This window comes from Caretta caretta, chromosome 5, assembly GCF_965140235.1.
Source record: "Caretta caretta isolate rCarCar2 chromosome 5, rCarCar1.hap1, whole genome shotgun sequence".
NCBI classification, from domain to species: domain Eukaryota; kingdom Metazoa; phylum Chordata; order Testudines; family Cheloniidae; genus Caretta; species Caretta caretta.
The window spans coordinates 127203213-127220931 of NC_134210.1; positions in this window are offsets into that span (position 1 = coordinate 127203213).

Below are 17719 nucleotides of genomic sequence, written 5' to 3' on the forward strand. Positions count from 1 at the left end.
AATTTCCTCCCCCTTAGCAAAACATGATTCCAATTCCCCCACCCCTGTTCCCATTCCCCCCCTTTCTTCCCAATTGACTGCAGACTATATAGTGAAACTTGAGTTCTGCTTAGCTCTACCTTAACCAATCATTTTACTGACATTTAACTAACCAATCCTAACATACTGTAATATGATTATTTAACCAATTATATTCCACCACCTTAATTAGTTTACACCCAGCAAAATTAATTATACAGCAGACAGAAACAACCACAGAACCAGACAGAGATTATGCAGACGAACAATAGGGAAATGGGGACTACAGTGGTAGAACAACAAAGAAATGAGGATTTCATATCCCAGCTATTGATAAGTGAGTTCTTGCCAGACAGGATGCTATCAAACTAAGTTTCCTTTTACATCTTCTAGGCACTTCCCTTTCTCTGAAGGCGATAGGCATTATCAGGACAGGATTGTATTCCTAACAGCCCAATAGCACCTTCTTTCAATGTGACTAGTTTGGAATGTGAGGATGTGACCGTTGGCTTCCCAGCTTATGGCTGCCTCTGCTGCTTAGCCAGAGGCCTTAGCCTAAGAACAGGGCCTCAGACTGTCACAGTGAGAAAAGGCCTCATACAGTCAGACAGTGATTTTGATTCTTTCTTTTATACCTCTATAACTAGCTAAATGATAAACATATACCTAAATTCTTAAAGTATAGGCATTTGCAGAAAGGCCTGAATATCTATATCCTAACAGAGCCCAGAGGAGAGCAACAAAAATTATAAAAGGTTTAGAAACCTGACCTGTGAGGAAAGGTTAATAAACTGGGCATGTTTGGTCTTGAGAAAAGAAGTCTGAGGAGGGACCTGATGATAATCTCCAAATATGTTAAGGGCTGTTATAAAGAGGACACTGATCAATTGTTCTCCATGTCTACTGAAGACAGGACAAGACATTATGGGTTTACTCTGCTGCAAGGCAGATTTAAGTTAGATATTAGGAAAAATTTTCAAACTCTAAGGACAGTTAAGCTCTGGAACGGGCTTCCAAGGGAGGTTGTGGAATCCCTTCACTGGAGGTTTTTAAGAACAAGTGGGACAAACACCTGTCAGGGGTGGTCTAGGTTTACATGGTTCTGCCCCAGCACAGGGCTGGACTCAATGCCCTCTCTAGGTCCCTTCCAGCTTGACCTGTCAATGAGGATTCTATGATCAGCAGAGTGTTTGGTGAGCCTCTGTCCCTGATATACAAGTTTCATGCTCCATTGCACAGGAGCGTTATTACCAGGTAATTTATAACACTCGCCAGTTTCTGGAAAACACTCATTGTATTTAAGAATCCTTTTAGCAGTTTGTCACAGGTACATTCAGTACCAGAGGATGAACCTCTAGCTGTTCTTCGTTCCCCCGGAAACCAAGCAAATGTGTCAAAATTTGAGCAGAGCATACTTAGTTACTCTGGTTTCAGAGTAACAGCCGTGTCAGTCTGGTTATTAGAACTGCCCTACATTGCTTCATAAACGAATTTAAACATAGCACTGTCTTCTTTATTTTTGCACATTTGTTTACACAGCAAATACCTAATGACTTGTGGGAGGCTCTGTCCAAGTATACCTGTCCTCAAAGAATTCATGACTGCAAAGAAATGCAGGCTCTTAATAAGAGACTTGAACCTAAATCAGGGAGAGAATTTACTGTTAGCCAAACGCATGCCTTCCTGCTCCAGTGGGAGCTCTGCAAAAGAAATAAAACATTGGTTACTTTTGTAGCCCTGGAGCAATGGTTTGAAGAGTTTAAAAGGAGACATGACTTACTGAAAGCGTTCCAAATACAAGGGACAGCCAGCATAGTCATAGCTAAGAGTGTAGTCTTCCACTCCAAAGTGACCGACTCCACCTCCTCTACTCTGTCACAGACACACACTACTTTCCATATGTTGCAGGCCAGAGAAACAGCCACCCACACCCAGATAAATTCTGGTACATGGCTAAAACTTGTAACACTTAAGTGTGGAAAAGCACAATGCAACAAGTATGTAGTTCATTGACACTGCCATTGGAAAACCAACCCAGCTTCTTTGATATTTAAGCACCAAACAGTTTAAAATACATTATGGCACCTATGAATGGGATGTAGCTGCAGCGGGTTGGGGATACGGGTGCGGTAGGGTGTGTGGCAACCTTTTCCCAGGGTAAATGTCTATCGACACCTGCTCTCCTTGCTAAAATGCACCAGCCTACAATCTTGAGCATTAAGACCAAACAGATATGCAGTACTATGATTTCAGCAAGGAACTGTTTGCTCGAGCGTTTTGAGTCCATATGTGATCTGATGCTCGGGTGATGGGTGTAAGATAAATGCTTACACAGAATCACAGAATATCAGGGTTGGAAGGGACCTCAGGAGGTCATCTAGTCCAACCCTCTGCTCAAAGCAGGACCAATCCCTAATTTTTGCCCCAGATCCCAAATGGCCCCCTCAAGGATTGAACTCACAACCCTGGGTGTAGCAGGCCGATGCTCAAACCACTGAGCTATCCTTCCCCCAATTTGACATGCATGGCTACTGAAGTCAATGGGGGCTCCACTCAGGTGTTGCCAACTCTTGCTATTTTACTGTGAGTTTTGGGATATCTGGTGTTTTTCATAAATCTCCAGCTCCTGGGATTCAAGTGAGAATCTTAGCTTTCATCCGATGAAGTGAGCTGTAGCTCACGAAAGCTTATGCTCAAATAAATTGGTTAGTCTCTAAGGTGCCACTAGTACTCCTTTTCTTTTTGCGAATACAGACTAACACAGCTGCTACTCTGAAACCAATCATTTTAAGGAACATGTAAGTTTCTAGCCCTTGTGGTTGCAGAGAAGAGCTTGAAAATGTGACTCAGGTACTATCCTAAAGGTGGAAAGTGAGGGAGGACCGGAGAGTCTGCCCACCTTTTTTAGGGAGGATCTTTCCCAGGAGGAGGGTGAAAAATCTGCATTTAAAATGCCAGACCCCTTCCCTGTGGATCAGGTTTTAAGGGAAAACTAGGGGTCAGATCTCCTGGAGGGGGGAGTCCATCCAGCTGACCTGTTGGGAACAGGAAGTGGGGTGTCCAAAGGGGTCTTACCAATCCAAGGCACTGAAAGATGTTCCTGGCCTGCTACACCTGTAAGAGATAAAACTGTCTCTTCAAGGCAGAAGGAAGAAAAACTTTGCATTACTTCACAAGTGTGTGGGGTCCAGCCCAAAGAAATTCCAGAGGGAGGGGCCGAGGGCAGGCATGATTGCAGTACACCCTTTCCTTGCCAAAGCCTCAAACACATGCCTGAATTAAAAGCCTTCTCCAAAGAGGCAGAAGAATCTGCATCTGGGCACCTATCATGGTACACAAAGGAAGTGAAAAAGGTAATAGACATTAAACAAATCAAATTGTGTGAACAGAGCCTGTCCGCCATAGATTTGCTGTTAATCTGGTGTCTTTTGCTACTTCATCTATGGCTCAAGACAAAGGAGTTAATACTAGTGGTAAACCCTTTAAAGATGTGGGACATACCTGATTTGTGGAAGAAACTGTTGTACATGCTAGGGATGGTGACAAGACAGCCCCACAAGCCTGTTACTTTTCAGCCTATACCTGTGAACAGACTGGAAGCTTGGCACAGCAGCAAAAGCATACCAGGGCCATGCTGCTGTATAGAAGGGGAAACTGAGGCATGCCACCTCATGACAGTGGTGGCTAAATGCCAAGACACCTACACTTTAACAGATATTGCTGTCTGCATTCTGTTAGCAATACCACACCCCAACCTGTTTTCAGGCACCCGGGGACCAGGAACCCCAAAACTTGCTAGAACACTTATGAATGACATCATAGGGAGTGTGACCAAAGACAAACAGGGATTTTACATGTATTGCCTCTGCCACGGACAGTGTCCAAGTCTCTGGCAGTAAGTTCAGGAGGAGGGTGTGACATTGCACCCCATAATGCTTCATGGAAATATTCTTATGAATATATATATGACATAACTGAAATATGTTTTATGATACATATGCCATGTAACATATCTCCGTAAAGGTTATGATCTACTCAATATATTCATCCTATTTTCATGTGCCATTTTTGTACTCGAAGTTATGAATATTGGCCGTGTACTTGCTTAATTTTAAGTAACCTTAATAAAACATTTGGTCAGCTTCCTGAGAAAGGAATGTGCAAATTAAGTGACCAATCAATAAACACTAAACGAAAATGGATCTTGGAAGGCTCCAATCCACATAAGACATCTACTTGAGGACTTTCAAGATAGCATGTGAACCATGGCTGCTACCTATAAGTTCTGAGTCAGCATGGACATGTGACTTGCCCATTTGACTCCAAAACTCCATCTTGTAGCTGGAATTCTACACAGGGGAAGGGAGGGGTGTCCACCCACAAGTGAAAGTCTATTTAAACCCCTGGAAGACCCCTCCATTTTGTCTTCAGCTGGCTCAAGAGATAGCCTCTCCACCCCCAAGGATACCTGAAAGAAACTGGAACAAAGGACAGTAATCACAGGGGGTGTGAGTGTTTGCTGGACCCAGACTAGAAGGAGACTAGTCTGTAAAAGGAAGCTTACTGGAACACCTTTGAGGGTGAGGTTTTATCTGTATTCAGTTTTTTTACTGTATTAGGCATAGACTTGCAGGTTTTATTTTATTTTGTTTGGTAATTTACTTTGTTCTGTCTGTTACTACTTGGAACTACTTAAATCCTACTTTCTGTATTTAATAAAATCACTTCTTACTTATTAATTAACCCAGAGTATGTATTAATACCTGGGGGTGGGAACAGCTGTGCATACCTCTCTATCAGTGTTATAGAGGGCGAACAATTTGTTTGGGGTTTGGACCCCAATGGGAGTTGGGCATCTGAGTGTTAAAGACAAGAACACTTCTTAAGCTGCTTTCAGTTAAGCCTGCAGTTTGTGGGACATGGTTCAGCCCTGGGTCTGTGTTTGCGGTCAGCAAGCATGTCTGGCACATCCAGGCAGGGTTCTGGAGTCACAAGATGGCAGGGAAAGCAGGAGCAGAAGTAGTCTTGGCACATCAGTTGGCAGCCCCAGGGCGGTTTCTGTGACCCAACCTGTCACACATCTCATCCACCATTAACCTTCCCAGGGTTGGGAAACAGCATGACCGCAATGATGGATGTGCAGTGATGACTCCCCTGCAGGAATTCAAAATTTTCTCCGCAGATGTGTCTTCTTCCACACTACAGAACATAGAAGCCTAGCTACTGATCTCTCTTGCATGCGGAATGTCCTGGAGAAACTACTGTTTATCTTTATTAATGGAAGGTTTTGAAACAAATCAGAAGATTCCTGAAAGAATTTAAAGTTAAAGGAACAGATCTTCAGCTGGTATAAATCAATGTCACCGAAGCAACCCCAGTTTACACCAGACGAGCATCTGGCCCAAGCCAGTTTGCATTACCTAATCCTAGTTTTCTAAAATGGCAGAAAAGTGAATCTTCAAAAGATACTACAACGTGAATGGGTGATAGAGTAGTTGTCAGTGGCAGAATGCAGCGGGAGTTTGACAATGGAAACAAATTCATTATAACATTCAAAAACCAGTTGGAGAATACTTCAATCTCTTTGGTCACTCGATTACAGACCTAAAAGTGGCAATTCTCTACAAGAAAACTTCAAAAACAGACTCCAGCGAGATACTGCTGAATTGGAATTAATTTGCAAACTGAATACAATTAACTTAGGCTTGAATAAAGACTGGGAGTGGATGTGTCATTACACAAAGTAAAACTATTTCTCCATGTTTCAGAGTAGCAGTCGTGTTAGTCTGTATCCACAAAAAGAAAAGGAGGACGTGTGGCACCTTAGAGACTAACCAATTTATTTGAGCATAAGATTTCGTGAGCTACAACTCACTTCATCGGATGCATTTCACCATTTTTATTTCCCCCTCCCCATTCCACTGTTCCTCAGACGTTCTTGTCAACTACTGGAAATGGCCCACCTTGATTATCACTACAAAAAGTTTTCTTCCCCCTCTCCCCCCGCTCTCCTGCTGGTATTAGCTCATCTTAAGTGATCACTCTCCTGACAGTGTGTATGGTAACACCCATTGTTTCATGTTCTCTTTGTATATAAATCTCCCCACTGTATTTTCCACTGAATGCATCCGATGAAGTGAGCTGTAGCTCACGAAAGCTTATGCTCAAATAAATTGGTTAGTCTCTAAGGTGCCACAAGTCCTCCTTTTCTTTTTGCGGATACAGACTAACACGGCTGCTACTCTGAAATTCATTACTGGCTCCTGTTCAGAGAGCTGACAATGGCTTTCCCACTGACAACTGGGCACTGAGACGCCAACCATCTGTTACAGTTTAGGAGCAATGCTATATGCTCAGAGATGACAAAAAACCAGTAGCAGCAACTGAAAATGCTTAGGTCCATCATACACGGTGACGCGGCGAGTGTGTTTACGGAATCTGTACTGCTGCCAGTGCACAGTTCAAGAGAATAACTGTTGCATTTGACAGGTACAGTGAGGGTTCTGTTAAAGTTGCCATGGGTCAAAAGTGCTCAAGAGGCACTTATTCCGTCAAAAGGATACTGGGAAACAGATTGTGTGCTCTTGCCAGGCAACTGGATGGATGGTTCTGCCTTGTGTAAGAAAGAAGAAGAATGGGCAAAAGGATTCTTTGCAAACAACTGAAGGCTAATGTCAGTGCACCACACAACAAAATCAGAGACTTTGAGGAGGGAAGAGAAGGCCAGTGCTACAATCTAAGAGCTGATATTGGCTAATGAGCATCCTATCCTGAGAGAGCATCATGAGTTGTAATTCCATTGTTGCTTGACTCTCCCACAGGAGAACACACATTTATCACTTTGATGATGCGCTTTGGTAAAAGGATATGAAGCAAGCAGCAAGTTTTACAGAAAGGGTATAGGAAGGCTAATCCTTAATTGAGAAACTGCCTCCTAGCAGTGCTAATTTCAATTCCAAGTTTTTGCTAAGTACATTTTACTAAACCCTGATTGCTCAGATTAAAAGGCCCTTGGGATTATTTGTGTGTATCACTCTCTTACATGGAAATGTTCCAAATGAGAAGAGAACTGGTGCTTCTGTTTCAGGCTGTGTTATAGCAAAAACACAACACCGTCAGTAGGGCCTTCAAAACCACTTACTCTGTTTTTACTGTTTCTAAAGAGGAGTTTGGAAAGCAGATCTGATCACTGGTGGGGGACTTCTCTGGCTGCTACTCTCTCTGCAAGCTAAACAATGCCTCTGGCACAGGACTGGTTGCATGCCATAGTCAGTTTGTGAAGGGATGGAGGTGAACTGATTGCGACTTGACCCTGGTGAGAGGGAAGTGATGCTTGTTGCTGTGGGGAAGCACTGAAAGAGGTAGGGGGCTGCAGGGGCTGCTCCCCTTTTGCCAAGTTCCTCTAGGGTGCACTGCTGCTGCCGGATTCTCAAGTCAAAGTGCTGGCCTGGAGTAGTATTTATTATCTACTGCTGGCTAGAAGGCTGCAGCCGTTGCCCTCTGATACATATCTCATTAGAGCTGTGCGAATAACAGATGTTTCCATTTGCTGGCCGTTTTGCTGAATCAAAATTTAAAAAATCATTTGGGGTCAACCTGAAAATGAAAACTTGCAGAACTTTTGGCAAATCAAAAAGTCAGGGAGGGGGGAGTTTTGCTTTGATTTTGAGCAATTTTTTAAATGGAAGGAAATTCAGAAATTAAAAGTTGTTTTGACGAAAAAAATCAAAATGTTTCTACTTTTTTTTAAAAAATAAGTACTGGAGGGTTGGGGTTTTTTTCAGCTCAAACCGTTCAGCAAAATAGAAACTTGCAAAATGTTTTAGTGTTGCCAAATCTGCGTTTTTCAATGAAAAAAGGTTTAGCCATTTTTTTTTGCCCAGATCTACATCTCATCATAGCCGTGCATGCCTTTGGCACCTCAGTGGGCCGTAGTGCGCCCCCTCCCTCATGGGGCACTGAACCCCTTAAAGATGTTTCCACTTACCCATGCCAGAGCTCTCACTCACATCACAAAACCGCATGGTAACAGTGTCAGAATCTGATGACAGATCGAAAAGAGACACCTGAACCTTGTGTATCATCCGGGGAGGCAATTCTACAAGAAGGCACAGTTTCTGTACCATGTCTTCTCCAGTGGAAATTTGGGGATATTCTGCAACAATGGAAAGTGGCAATTTTGTCCCAGACAAGCCTTGATGCCAATATTTTGGCTAATATTTCACAGACATCAGAAATCAGTGAAATAGGCCTACAGTTGTTGCAGATTCCCATATCTCCAGCTAGCTGTAGCATAGCACGCATAAAAGTTCCATCCACAAGGGCTCTGTTAAAAACTCTACATACCAAGTGCTTTTTAAGGGCCAGATCCTACAAACCCTTTCATGCATAATCCCCTTTGCTTTAATGGGATGATCCATGATAGTAATCACTATGCTTGATGGTGTTTATTTCCAGAGTGTAAAGCCAAAAAGGACCATTAGACCATCTAATCTGACCTGCATATCACAGGCCATTACATTACATTCAAATTGCCCTACATTGAGCCCAATGACATTAGCTAAACCATAGCATTATAATCCTCTGAAGACTAAACTGTGTGTGCCACAGGCAGAGTACAGGAGTACAGATGTCAGCAGTGCCTCAAGTCCCTGCAAATGGCAGGGAATTGATTAGGTGAGACATGCTCAGATAATAGCAAGGAACTGATTAGTTGATCCATGCCCCATGCTGCTGAGGAAGGATCAAGCTCAAAAAATTTTATACAAATCTGCTGAGAATCCATATGCTCCTGGCAACTTGCCATGATGGAGCGAGTCGGTTACTTCAAGGACTTGCAAATAGCCTGGCACAAGAAACACAAAGCTTTCCAATATGCCTGCTAATTCTGACTGATCATTTCACATCCCTAGTTTTTTAATCAAGAGAATAAGCGGGTTTTTTTTTTAACGAAAATGGAAAGTCTGTCTAGTTCTCAGAAGTAGTGACAGGCCATGATGCTCAGATCAATAATTTGCTGTCAAAATTGTCATGCTGATTATAAATAATCAACAGTCATGCCTGCCATAGTTGCTTAGCAGAGCAGTGGAAAGTTTCATGCTTTGTATGCAAATGATCATAGGTTTGGATCCCTCTTTCCTAGATTCAAAGGACAGAGGGGACCATTGTGATCATCCGGTCTGACCTCCTGCATAAGATAATTCCTAGAGCTTCCCCAAAATAATTCCTAGCTTGATTGGCTAGAGAGGAAGGATTGTCCAGTGGTAGGGTGCTAGCCTGGGTCCTGGGAGATGTCTGTTCCTTTCCTTGCTCTGGCACAGAATTCCCGTGTGACCCGAGAGAAGTCACAGAGGGTGTGTCTAGACAGCAGCTGGGGACACACTTCCCAGCATGAGTATACAGACACATGCTAGCTCCGCTGAAGCTAGCATGCTAAAAATAGAAATGTGGCCATGTCAGCTCTGGCTAGCTGCCATCTGACCCCCTGGGTATGCAAGTCTCTCCGTGCCTAACCCCCCACTTGCAAAATGGAGACAATAGCACTGCCTCAGAGGGATGCTATGAGGATAAATACATTAGATGGAAGTGCTCAGATACAACGTTGATGGAGGCAATATAAATACCTAAGCTAGACTTGATCAATGACAACTAGTGCTGTAAACCAAACCACAATTGCTCTATCATGAGACTCGCCTGAAGGTTTCTGACAGCTGTTCTGTACGATTCTGCAGCAGTTGAGGCATAAACCTCTTCTTAATACTGTTTGCAATTTCTGCCACTCCCTTTGGTGAAGACAACAGACTTTGACCAGACTGGATTGAGCTTCAGCTTCTTTCTTGCAGAAGTTAAAAGGGTCAATGTCCCTCTTGCTTTGACTCAAGACATTCCTGTCTGCTCTTTAAACTGCTTGTTGTTGTTTTTTTAAAAAAAAAAACAAAAAACACCATCTGGCATTAGAGGCACAATAACAAGAGAATCAGAAACCTAATAACTTTGGAGCTTTCATTGGGAATTCCAGGGTACAACGTTTTCATGAAACAATGGTGGCAGTCATATTTCCTGACCTAAGAGCCTACTTCTGCCACTCAACCTGAGTAGCGCCTCCTTCCACAAGGAGCCTCATGGATTACTACTCACTGTGAGTAGGAGTGGCAAAGTAGGCCCCAAAACGAGAAGTAGAAATTCTGTTCTTCACACAGCTCCTCCTAGGAGCCTCCGTCATGGAGCAGTACCCCATGGAGTACAGGCACGATACAAACACAGAGCAAAAAGATGTCCCTGCCTCAAAGAGCTTACAAACTGACGTTAATCTTGCTGACCTTCATACCTGTGCATAACATCATGCACATGAGTAGTCTCACTGAGTTCAGTTGAGTTTCATGAGACTACTCATATGTAAGTTACCCATGTGTATAAATGTTTGTGGTACTGGGGCCATTATTTGTATCATTCTACTGTATGAAGTATGCTTTGTTGCTGTGTGTTGATTATGCTAGAAATAGAGGTAGGATGGAGTCTGAGTGCATGTTACCAGCCTGATTGTAGGAATTGTGATCCATTTCAAATGGGAGACCTGTATGTGCTAGGTACACAAAATATATGTACTTGACAACATAATTTGATTTCTAAGATGGAAGAACTTACCTTGATGAACAGATACTGTAAAGGAGACTTTAGAAAGTTTTCTTAGGAAGGGAGTTATGTGCCTACTGAAGTAATTCAGTTAAAAGTAAGATAATAAATATTTTATTCTTTATATTATAATAGCACCTCAAGGCCTAATTAAGATTGAGGTGCCACTGTGCTAGGCCGTGTACAAACACATAATAAAAGGAAGTTGCTGCCACAAAAAACTTATGGCCTAAATAGCTCTGATTTTTGTGAGAAGGGATTGAAAATTATCGGAATGGAAATGTCAGTATTGTTATATTCAAAGGGGGGGAGATCAGCCACTAAAAGTGTAGAGTTTACTATGCTGTCATTGGTGGGGTAATATTCTTTATTGGTGAGTTTTCAGACAACCACCACATTTTCATGAACGTGTTTCTCAATCTCAAATGTCATGAAGGGTTAGGCATTTTTGGATAAATAATCTGTGTTATTTGCTATGTGCTATTTTTTATTCTCCTATTTTAAAAAATTCAGCCACCCAATTAAGGGCATGAAATAATACCATGGAACACACATGACCAACCACATAGCATGAAGAAAGAATAATAAATAGATGAACAAAAAAGTTCACAAAAAACCCACAGTCTGAAAATTATTCATCCAACGTGTTTGCTAGTGACTTTGAAAATATACATTGAAAGGAAATCAGGATCTGCTGACAAACCATTAACTAACCAAGAAAGAAAAGGTGTACTGCCACAAGTCCTCCTTTTCTTTTTGCGAATACAGACTAACACGGCTGTTACTCTGTAACCAAGAAAGAGGCTCCGTTCATAAGGAAGATTGTTCATGCTGAATAGTTCAAACCAATGTAATGATCATCAACCCTGAAAGTAGCATTTGTGTGTTGAAGTTATATTTAGTTTATAGAGGTTTAAGATAGAGTAGAATATAAGCAATGGTGGGCAGTAAAATACTATTTTTATCCTCACAGATCAGCAAAGCTGGGGCCATAATTCACACAAAGGAAAGCTACAAACGTGAAATGAAGATCCTTTTCTAGATCTATCTGATTATGGAATAGTCTCCCACTGGATGGAAAGTACAACTGAACAGGATAGAGCACTGGGAAATAATACTGTAGCATTGTAGATTAATAGATTTTTAAGGCCAGAATGGACCATTACATCATCTAGTCTGACCTCCTGTGTAAAACAACCAGAGAATTCCACCCAGGTGCCAGGCAGATCAAATTGTTTCCCCCCATCTTTTAATCCTACTGTTTTATGATTTTCAAGCGTCAGAAGCATTTGTGCTCCCTTCTTTAGATGCTGTTTCGTGTAGGAGGCAATTTGAAAAACCAAAGCTTTTTTTGGCCTGCTGTTTTCTTTTCTCCACTTTCATTTTGACCGCAATAGAATACGCTCTATATTTCTCTGTCAGGAGAGGTCATTTTAAAAGTTCTTTTAAAGCTTAGAAATTTGTTCCCAGAGATTATCCAAGGTGAGATTTTCAAAATGTACAGGTGACTGGAGACTGGTGCAGTCAGATGCCAATCATCTTGATTCACAACCTTTTTGAATCAATACGTGCTGTGTTTTGGTACACCTCTCTTTGACATTGATTAGAAATGCCTATATCTAATTTTTACTGTTGGTGCACCTTTGAATCTGAATCCATAATAATTTCAGGGAGGTCTGAATTTTAACCATAAACTCAAATCTACTCCTAAGGTTTTGGTTCCCTGTCAGAACCCAAACCAGAAGTGCCAGCAATCCCTCAGAGTTCAAGGATAATTGTCTTCCATAAAATGATAGCCAGTTATCACTGGTGGATCCGCAGGTGGCTAATGAGACCGATCCAGGATCCACAGCTCTTGTCACAGTTGGGGCAGACATTTCCCAATGGAAGGGTGGATCTGGATTGTTGAGTCGGGCTGTGGCTTGTTCTTTCTCCTTTCCTATTTCTCCATTTTCCATTGTCTCCATTGAAACTTGAAATACTAGGATCCTAACCACAAGTTCCATTTCCATTTTGGTCACTTGAGGGCTTGGGTTTCCCATGAGTTTGTCAATATTGCATTTCTCCAGGTTGGCTTTGAGGGTGTCTTTGAAGTGCTTTTTTTGCCCACCCCTTGTCCGTTGGCCATGACTCAGTTGTGAGAACATAACCTGCTTCAGGAGTCAATTTTCTGTCATTCGAAGTACATGACCAGCCCAACAGAGTTGGTGGTGGGTGATCATAGCTTCAGTGGTGGAGGTTTTGGCTTGGGACAGAACACTGATGTTCATGCATCAGTCATCTTTCTTGATTTTGGGAGACCTTGCAGAGGCACCATTGATTGTATCGTTCTAGAACCTTGAGGTGTCTACTGTACGTGATCCAGGTTTTGGCACCGTACAAGACAGCAGGGGTAACAACGGCCTGGTACACAGGAAGCTAGATTTGAATTTTGATGTCATGATCTTCAAAGACACATTTTCTCAAGCGTCTGAAAACTGGCACATTGAAAGTGGTGTTGAATTTCCTCATCAATGTCAGTTTTCTGTGACAGAGAGCTGCGAAGCTAAAGGGCGTGCTCGATGTTCTCCAGGGTCTCTTTATTGCTCTGAATTACAGGACCAGAACCCTGGTGATTCGGAGCCTATTGGTGAAGTACTTTAGTTTTCTTGGTGTTCAGTGTGAGGCCGAGTTGGTTGTAGGCATCAGAGAAAATGTCAACAATTTTTGAAGATCTCCTTCCAAGTGGGCACACAGGGCACAGTGGTCCACATATTGGAGTTCAGTGGCTGATTTAGTGATAGTCTTTGTCTTGGACCTGAAGTGACTGAGGTTGAAGGCTTGCCATCCATCCTGTATTGGATGTCAAGTCCAGAAGGAAGATGACAGCAAGGAAGATGGAGAAAAGGGTTGGAGCGATGACACAACCTCGCTTGACTCCTGTCCTGACTAGGAAAGGGTGCGTTTTGGATCTATTGCTGATGACTGTCACAGAGATGTTGTTGTTGAGGAGTCGGAGGACAGCTACAAATTTTGGCAGGCATCCAAATTTAAGGCATCATGATTGATGGAGTTGAGTGCTTCCATGAGATCGGTGAAGGCCATGTACAGAGGACGATGTAGCTCATGGCACTTTTCCTGAAGTTGGTGGGCAGTGAAGATCATGTCAGTTGTACCGAGATGGTCTGAATCCACACTACAATTCTGGGAGGATTTCCTAGGCGAAGGTAAGCAGCTGGTTGAGGAGAATTCTGGCAAGAATCTTTCTGGAGGTGAACAACAGGGCGATTCCTCAATAGTTTCCACAATCTGATTTGTCTCCTTTCTTGAAGATGGTCATGATCATGGCATCCCTAAGATCAGCTGAGATTTCTTTTGAATTCCAAATTTTGAGGATTAAGACGTGAAGCTGGTGAGTCAGTTCTCCTCCTTCTTTGAAGATTTTGGTGGGGATTCCATCAGGTCCAGATGCCTTATTGTTCTTCATCTGTTTGGCTTTCTTTACCTTGACGTATGTTGGTGGGGTTTTGAGGTTTGATAGGATGTTGAAGGATTAAGTCAAAGCTGCTTTCATCAACATTGGAGTCATAATTCAGGACATCTTTGAAGTATTCCTTCCAGTGTGCACTGATCTATTTGTTGTCCCTGTGGAGGTTGGATCCAACCCTGAATCCGAGGGGGCGTTATCCTTTGGGTGCTGAGTCCATAGAGGGCTTTGGTGGCATTGAAGAATCCACATAAGTTGTTGGATTTCCTTTGCTTTGTTCTCCCACCACTTGTTCTTCATTTTGCAGGTTTTCCTTTGAATTTCAGCTTTGAGCTGATCGTGGAATTGAGGTCATTCTGTCAAGCACAGAAGGCCTTGCACTTACGGTTGATCAGGTCCTGGATTTCCTGTTCGTTCTCATTAAATCAGTCTTGGTGCTTCCTCGTTGAGAAACCCAGTGTTCCCTCACATGCAGCATGGACAGCCAATTTGAACTCTTTCCAGTGATATTTGGGGCTCTTCATCTCGGTTTTGATATTCATCAGTTTCTTAGTGAGGCATTGCTGGAAAGGTCGCATTTAGTGGGATCCTTAAGACTCTTGATGATCTTCCGTCTGTTTGATTTCTTCCACATTTGTCATTTTGGTGCCAGTTTGATGGAAGTGATGGAGCAGATAAGGCGATGGCCAGTCCAACAATCGTCAGCACCAGTCATCGCTTTGCTGATTGTAAACTTCTTCGTGATTACAAGCACGGACGATGACATAGGAGATCAGATGCCAATGCTTAGATCGTGGGTGTTCCCACGATGTCTCGTACCTGGTGTTGTGAAAATTAGGCCATGTTCCATGCATCTGGTCAGGAGAAGAATTCCACTGGAACTGGTCTTGCCCACTCCTTCCTTTCCAATCATGCCATTCCAAAACTCTGAATCATGTCCAACTCTTGTGTTAAAATCATCAAGGAGTATGAGCATGTCCTCTTTAGGGATGGTGGAGAGAATTTGGTCAAGGTTGAAGTAGAATCCTCCTTTGTTTTCATCATCAGCTTCAAGGGTTGACGCGTATGCACTGATGAGTGTTGCAGGCTGGCCCAAACTCAAAGGGGCCTATTTGACAGTACTGGATCAACTACCGCTAAAATTTTCATAGGAATACCTGATAGTGAGATATTTCCACCAGGGGGAGCCAAAGTCTTGCAAAATAGCTCTGGAAATTTCTGCCCCAATGAATATGAATCTGACAGTACAGGATTATTCTCTACATTATATTTCCCAACCTCATACCTGAATCCTAGACTAAGTATAATCCTGATCTGGATCCCAATACCATTTCCTTGGCTTATCTTTCATTCATAACAATGCAGCACCATTGTGTTTCTATAACCTATATATAGGGCCATCTTTATACCCACTGCTAATACACAAATAAATAAAGTTGTTACTTCTGGAGGAGTGTTTGAATTTTTTTTTCCATTCTCTTCCCTGAACCTTGTTTAATTAAGGACAAAAGAGTGAAGAGAAATGAAACAGAATGGGAGGAAAAATTCCAACTTTCATTAAGTCCATAATCCAACCCATCCATTACAGAGCTGTATCTTTATGGCAGTATTCCAGCAACCCAAATAAATGACTTGAGATTTCTTTTTATGATACATAAATTCATCAGACTGTCCATAACATCATGGCCTTATGTTGTATGCTAGCCATTAGGAACCTAGAGTACTCAATAAATTCCACTGAGGTGCTCAGGGCACCTCAGGTCTTGTCCAAGCCACCTCTGCTTGCTACACAGCTTCCTAGACATCATCCTCTAGTCATTATTACCATTATTCCTGGGAAGCAGTGACTCTGAGAAAGAGTTGGGGATCATGGTGGATAATCAGCTGAACATGAGTTCCCAGTGTAACTCTGGCCTAAAGGGCTAATGTGATCCTGAGATGTATAGACAGGGGAATCTCAAGTAGGAGCAGAGAGGTTATTTTACCTCTGTATTTGGCTCTGGTGCAACTACTGCTGGAATCCTGTGTCCAGTTCTGGTGCCCACAATTCAAGAAGGATTGTGACAGGGCAAGGCCAGATGGCTATAGAAAGGTAGTGGGAGATAGAAATATTAGCTCCAGGCTAAACAAATCCCTGGTACCAGGATATGTGAAATGGCAGCTGCTCCAGGTCAATTAAGACACTTGGGGCCAATTAAGAACTTTCCAGAAGGCAGGGAGATTGCTAGGTTGATTGGGACACCTGAAGCCAATCAGGGGCTGGCTGAAACTAGTTAAAAGCCTCCCAGTTAGTCAGGTGGGTGTGCATGTCAGGAGCTGTGGGAGGAAGTTGCGCTGTTGGAGAGGCTGAGTAGTACACACCATATCAGGCACAGGGAAGGAGGCCCTGAGGTAAGGGTGAAGTGGAGCTTTAGGAAGTGAGGGCTGCTGTGGGGGAAGTAGCCCAGGGAATTGTACATGTCATGTTTCTAAAAGGTCAGCTACCATAGCTGATACTATTAGGGTCCCTGGGCTGGAGACCGGAGTAGAAGATGGGCCCGGGCTCCCCTCCCCTTTTGCCCCCTGATTAATCACTTTGAGACTGGGAGACAACAGAGACTGTGCAAGGAAGGATAACTTCTCCTCACCTCCCTCACTGGCTTATGATGAAAATGGCTCAGTAGACTGTGACCCTTGTCTCTAGAGAAAGAAGGGTTATGTGGAGGGTCACAGTGAGCCTCTGAGGCTAGCGAAATCCGCCAGGAAACGTGGGACCCACAGAGGCAAGGACAGAGCTTTGTCACAGGATGTAGATAAATTGGAGATGGTTAATAGAAAAGAGACATGAGAATGATTAAAGGATTAGAAAACATGCCTCACAGTGACAGAGTCAAGGAGCTCAATGTATTTAGCTTAACAAAGAGAAGGCTAAGAAGTGACTTGATCCCAGTGTATAGGTATCTAAATGGGGGAACAAATATTTAATAATGGTCTCTTCAATCTAGCAGAGAAAAACACAATCCAATGGCTGGAAATTAAACTCAGACTGGAAATAAGGGGTACATTTTTGATGGGTGAGAGTAATCAACCACTGGAACAGGGTGGATTCTCCATCACTGATGATTTTTAAATCAAGATTGGAAGTTTTTCTAAAAGATCTGCCCTAGGGATTATTTTGGGGAAATCCTATGGCCTGTGCTGTATGGGAGGTCAGACCAAACTATCACAATGATCCCTCTGGCCTTTGTAATATGTGAATCTATTATTATGTCAGCACCTAGATTTCTGAGTCAAGGTCAGAGCCTCATTGTGCACTTAATGAGAGGCAGGCCCTTCCCTGAAGGCCTTGCCACTTAGATGGACAAAAGAGAGACAGGGTTGGAGAGGAAACAGGTACAGGGAGATGAAGTAACTGAGCCCAAGGTCACACAGCATGTCAGTTGCAAACCTGGGAATAGAACCCAAACCTCCTGATTCCCCACCTACTGCTCTAGCTACTAGACAATGTGGTGTCCCATTCCAGCATAGTGGTATTCCCCTCTCTTTCCTCTTCATAATCACCCTTTCCCTAACTTTCCTTACCCTTTCCAAGCCCCCATCAGCTCCGTTTAATAGAGTGAAACT